Source organism: Hordeum vulgare, chromosome 5H, assembly GCF_904849725.1.
Source record: "Hordeum vulgare subsp. vulgare chromosome 5H, MorexV3_pseudomolecules_assembly, whole genome shotgun sequence".
Classification (NCBI taxonomy): Eukaryota; Viridiplantae; Streptophyta; class Magnoliopsida; order Poales; family Poaceae; genus Hordeum; species Hordeum vulgare.
Window position 1 is genome coordinate 366,786,243 of NC_058522.1, and position 6,073 is coordinate 366,792,315.

A 6,073-nucleotide genomic window follows, 5' to 3' on the forward strand; every position below is an offset into this window, starting at 1 on the left:
AAACACAATTCATTATGTTTTCTTCCTTGTCCAACATCTACTTCTAGGCATGCAATAGTTTAGTGAGTGTTCACAATCATAGATGGTGTCAGAGATGATATATTTATATGTGAACCTATCCTTCCTTATCGCTTCCTATTAATTGCAACAATGACCAAGGTCTACGTTTTCCTACCCTCAACAAGTTTCAATCATCATCCTTTTTATATGTGAAGCCATCACTTCCCATAAGATCATTACATGATCTTTCATGCTTTTGTTCTATCCTCACTCTTTTGATCATGGCAAGAGGCAAAGCCCTTCAACTAAGACACTCTTTATTATAAGGCTCACGAGCAAGAATACATCGGGGGTGACACAAAGCAAAAATCAAGACTAAAACACTAAGACTTTTAAACTACTAGAGAAAAAGAAAACCGAAAAGGAAAACTAAAACAAAGGTAAAGGCAAAAGATGTGATGGTGATACGATACCGGGGCAACTCCCCCAAGCTTGGCACAAGCCAAGGGGATTGCCCATACCAATGCTCAGTTGTCTTCCTTTGGTGGTGATGGTGGTGGAGTTGTTGCAGAGGTCTTGAGCTTGTCTAATTTCCACTTGAGCATAAAATTCTGCTCTCTCAGATCATCATTTTCCTCCTCAAGCTTCAACACCCTTTGACAAAATCCTGCTTACTCTCCTGCAAGAAACGAGAAGGGATAAACAAGTTCTTAGGCTTCTTCCTTGAGTCAGGGAGGCTCGACTTCTTGAACTCCACATGAGTGCGTCCAGGTTGAGGTAGAGGAGCCTCCTCTTTATCGGAACTCATTTGTTCCTTCCCCTTGGGATCATAGTATTCTTCCTCATCACTGGTCCAACCATATGGTTCCAAGTCCCCATAGACCTTGGGGTTAGCAAGGTAATCAGCCACATAGCTCTCTCCCTCTGAATCCTGAGAAGGCATCTTGACCTAGATCTGCGACAGAAAACAGGCTCGAAACGAAAAACAGAGGGAATCTGCGTGATGCATGGGTCAGACCAAACGGAAGTATATATAATGATTTTTTCCAGACCAGAAGGAGTACTCTGCACGAAAACGGAGTCTGGGAGGCGCACGAGGTGGCCATAAGCCCTCACGGCGCGGCCAGGGGGTGGGCTCGCGCCATGCAGGCCTGTCGCCTCCTCGCGCACTTTCCGGACTGCTTCCAATTTTTGTATTTTTTCTAATATTCCAAAACGGAGAAAATTTCCTATCGGGAACGTTTTGGACTCTGTTTTCTTACCGAATCTCATACCTCTTCATTTTCGGAGTCTGAAACAGGCTGATAAATGTCCCTTAGGTATTCTTCCGGAGTTATGGTATTGATGATATTGCTTTCAACATTTATGGGAGTACCTGAGATATAATGCTTGATTCTGTGCCCATTTACCACTCTCAGACAATTACCTTCTGTGTTGTTGATCTTGATAGCACCGAAATGATATACTTCCTCAACAACATAGGGACCTTCCCATTTAGAGAGAAGCTTGCCTGCAAAGAATCTTATACGAGAGTTATATAGCAAGACATAATCACCTACATTGAACTCACGCTTTTGTATCCTCTTATCATGCCACCTCTTAACCTTCTCTTTGAACAACTTGGCATTCTCATATGCCTGAGTTCTCCACTCATCAAGCGAGTTAATATCAAATAACCTCTTCTCACCGGCAAGTTTGAAATCAAAGTTGAGCTCTTTGATTGCCCAATAAGCCTTATGCTCAAGCTTAAGAGGTAAGTGACATGCTTTCCCATACACCATTTTGTACGGAGACATGCCCATGGGATTCTTATAAGTAGTTCTATAAGCCCACAGTGCATCATCGAGCTTCTTAGACCAATTCTTTCTAGACCTGTTGACAGTCTTTTGCAGAATTAGTTTAATCTCTTTGTTGCTTAGCTCTACTTGACCACTGGACTGAGGGTGATAGGAAGACGCAATTCTATGGTTGACATCGTACTTAGCATGCATTTTATGGAAAACAACATGAATGAAGTGTGAACCACCATTGGTCATTAGATATCTAGGGACTCCAAATCTAGGGAAGATAACTTCATTCAACATCTCTGATAGAGGTGTTGTGATCAGTACTACTAGTGGGGATAGCTTCTACCCACTTAGTGACGTAATCCACAGCAACTAAGATATGCATATACCCGTTGGATTTTGGAAAAGGTCCCATATAATCTAAGCCCCAAACATCAAATGGTTCAATGACAAGTGAATAGTTCATAGGCATTTCCTGACGTTTGCTAATATTACCTATTCTTTGACATTTGTCACAAGACAAGACAAACTTACGGGCATCCTTGAAGAGAGTGGGCCAATAGAAACCTGATTGCAATACCTTATGTGCAGTTCTGTCTCCCGCATGGTGTCCTCCGTAGGCCTTAGAGTGACACTTCTGTAGGATCTATCCATGTTCATGTTCACGTACACAAAGTCTAATAACGCCATCTACTCCTTCCTTATAAAGGTGAGGATCATCCCAAAAGTAATGTCTCAAGTCAAAGAAGAATTTCTTCTTTTGCTGGTACGTGAAACTAGGTGGTATATATTTGGCAACGATATAGTTTGCATAATCAGCATACCACGGTGCACTACGTGAAGCATTGATGACATTTAATTGCTCATCAGGAAAGCTATCATCAATAGGTTGTGGGTCATCAAGAACGTTCTCCAACCTAGACAAGTTATCTGCTACTGGGTTATCAGCACCCTTTCTGTCGACAACGTGCAAATAAAATTCTTGTAGCAAGAGAACCCATCTGATAAGTCTAGTTTTAGCATCCTTCTTCTCCATTAGGTACTTAATAGCAGCGTGATCAGTGTGAATAATGACTTTGGAATCAACTATGTAAGACCTGAACTTTTCACACGCAAACACGACTGATAAGAACTCCTTTTCCGTAGTGGCATAGTTTCTTTGGGCACTGTCTAGAGTTTTACTAGCATAGTGAATAACATTCAACTTCTTATCAACTCTTTGCCCTAGAACAGCACCAACAACACAATCGCTAGCGTCACACATGATCTCAAAAGGCAAGTTCCAATCAGGTGGTTGAACAATAGGTGCAGTTATCAAAGCCCTCTTAAGTATTTCGAAGGCTTCCTCACAATCCTCGTCAAAGACAAAAAGGTATATCCTTTTGCAAGAGATTGGTAAGAGGCCTAGAAATCTTAGAGAAGTCTTTAATGAACCTTCTATAGAAACCAGCATGACCAAGGAAACTTCTTATCCCTTTGATATTTGTGGGGTATGGCATCTTCTCGATTGCATCAACCTTAGCCTTATCGACTTCAATACCTCTTTCAGAAATTTTATGTCCTAAGACGATGCCTTCATTAACCATAAAGTGGCACTTCTCCCAATTCAAGACAAGATTGGTGTCTTTACATCTCTGTAAGACTCGATCAAGGTTGCTGAGGCAATCATCAAAGGAAGACCCGTAAACGGAGAAGTCATCCATGAAAACCTCTACAATCTTTTCACAAAAGTCAAAGAATATAGCCATCATACATCTTTGAAAGGTGGCAGGTGCATTACATAAGCCAAAAGGCATACGTCTATAAGCAAAGGTACCGACAGGGCAGGTGAAAGTGGTTTTCTCCTGATCAGATTGTGCAACTGGTATTTGGGAGAAACCAGAATAACCGTCTAGAAAGCAAAAGTGTGTGTGTTTGGATAGTCTTTCTAGCATTTGGTCGATAAAAGGCAAAGGGTAATGACCTTTCCTAGTGGCCTTATTCAAGTTCCTAAAATCAATCACCATCCTATAGCCAGTGATAATCCTCTATAGGATCAACTCATCCTTATCATTAGGGACAACAGTGATGCCTCCCTTCTTAGGAACGCAATGCACCGGACTCACCCAATCTCTATGAGCAACATGATAGATAGTACCCGCTTCCAAGAGCTTTAGTATTTCTTTTCTTACTACTTCTTTCATCTTAGGATTCAATCTCCTTTGATGATCAACAACTGGTTTGAATTCAGGATCAGTTTTGATCTTGTGCTGGCATAGAGTGGGACTAATGCCCTTAAGATCATCAAGAGTATATCCTATAGCAACACGGTGCTTCCTCAAAGTTTTTAGTAGCTTCTTTTCTTCCTGCTCTGAGAGGCTAGCACCAATAATAACAGGATATATCTCCTTTTCATCAAGATAGGCATACTTAAGAGTATCAGGCAACTGTTTAAGCTCGAACACAGGATCACCCTTTGGTGGGGGTGGATCCCCAAGCAGTTCGACAGGCAAGTTATTCTTAAGGATAGGATATTGTTCTAAGACAACTCTATCTATTTCATCCCTTTCATCCATATGCATATCATTTTCATGCTCAAGCAAGTATTTCTCTAAGGGATCGGTAGGAGGCACGGAAATAGAGGCTAAGGCAATAGTTTCATCCTTCCTTGGCAACTCATTTTCATGAGGTTGTCTACCAATCTTAGAGATATTGAACTCATGTGACACACCTTCAAAGCCAAAAGTGACATTTTGCTTTTCACAATCAATATGAGCATTGACGGTATTGAGGAAGGGTCTGCCAAATATGATGGGACAAAAGCTATCTTGTGCAGTAGCAAGAACGAGGAAATCAGCAGGATACTTCATTTTACCACACAAGACTTCAACATCCCTAACAATTCCCACAGGGCAGATAGTATCTCTATTGGCAAGCTGAATAGTGACATCAATAGGCTCTATCTCAACAGGTGCAATCTCATCTTTGATTTCATCATATAAGGATTGAGATATTGCACTAACACTAGCACCCAAGTCACATAAACCATGATAGCAATGATCTCCTATCTTAACAGAAACTACACGCATGCCAACAACATGCCTATGTTTGTCTCTCGCGTGAGGTTTAGCAATTCTAGCAGCATCTTCACCGAAGTGAATATTATGTCCCTCAACTTCTTCAGACATAAGATCTTTGATAATAGCAATGCTAGGTTCAACTCTAATTTTCTCAGGGGGTGTAGGTGTTCTAATATAGCCTCTATGTATCACAGTTGAAGCTTTAGAATGATCCTTTATCCTAACAGGGAAAGGTGGTTTCTCAATGTAAGCACTGGGAACAACAGGATCATTATAGGCAATGACTTTCTCTTCAACTGGAGTGGGTTTAACTACATTGACTTCTAAAGGAGGATGAAATTTAAACCACCTCTCTTTGGGGAGATCAATATGAGCAGCAAAGGATTCACACAATGAAGCTACTATCTCAGAGTCAAGTCCATACTTAGCGCTAAAGTCACAAAAAGTATTTGTCTCAACAAAGGATTTAACGCAATCAAAAGTGAAATTCATACCTGACTCCTTACCTTCTTCAAGCTCCCAATCTTCAGAGTTGCGTTTAATTCTCTCCAATAAATTCCATTTGAAGTCAATATCTCTCTTCATAAAAGAACCGGTACAAGAAGTGTCAAGCATGGTGCGATCATCATGAGAAAGCCGAGCATAGAAGTTCTGAATGATAATTTCTCTCGAGAGCTGATGATTGGGGCATGAATATAACATTGATTTAAGACTTCCCCAAGCTTGAGAGATGCTTTCTCTGTCACGAGGCCAAAAATTGTAAATATAATTTCGATCACGATGTACTAAATGCATAGGATAAAACTTTTGATGAAATTCCAATTTCAACCGATTGTAGTCCCATGATCCAGTATCATTACATAGCCTATACCATGTCAACGCCTTATCCTTCAATGATAAAGGAAAGACCTTCTTATTGACCTCATCCTAGGGCACACGTGCAAGCTTAAATAAACCACAAACTTCATCAACATAGATCATATGCAAGTCTGGATGTGATGTTCCATCTCCTGTAAAAGGATTAGCCAGCAGTTTCTCAAGCATACCCGAAGGAAATTCAAAGCAATATTTTCAGTAGGTGCAGCAGGTTGAGGAGCAACTCTCCGTGCTTCCGTTCGAGGTGAAGATACCCCGAACAAGCCCCTCAAAGGATTAGTATCCATAGTGACAAGTGACAATAAATTTCAGCACACTATATGAATGTTTCCTTACCAAGTTCCACTTACC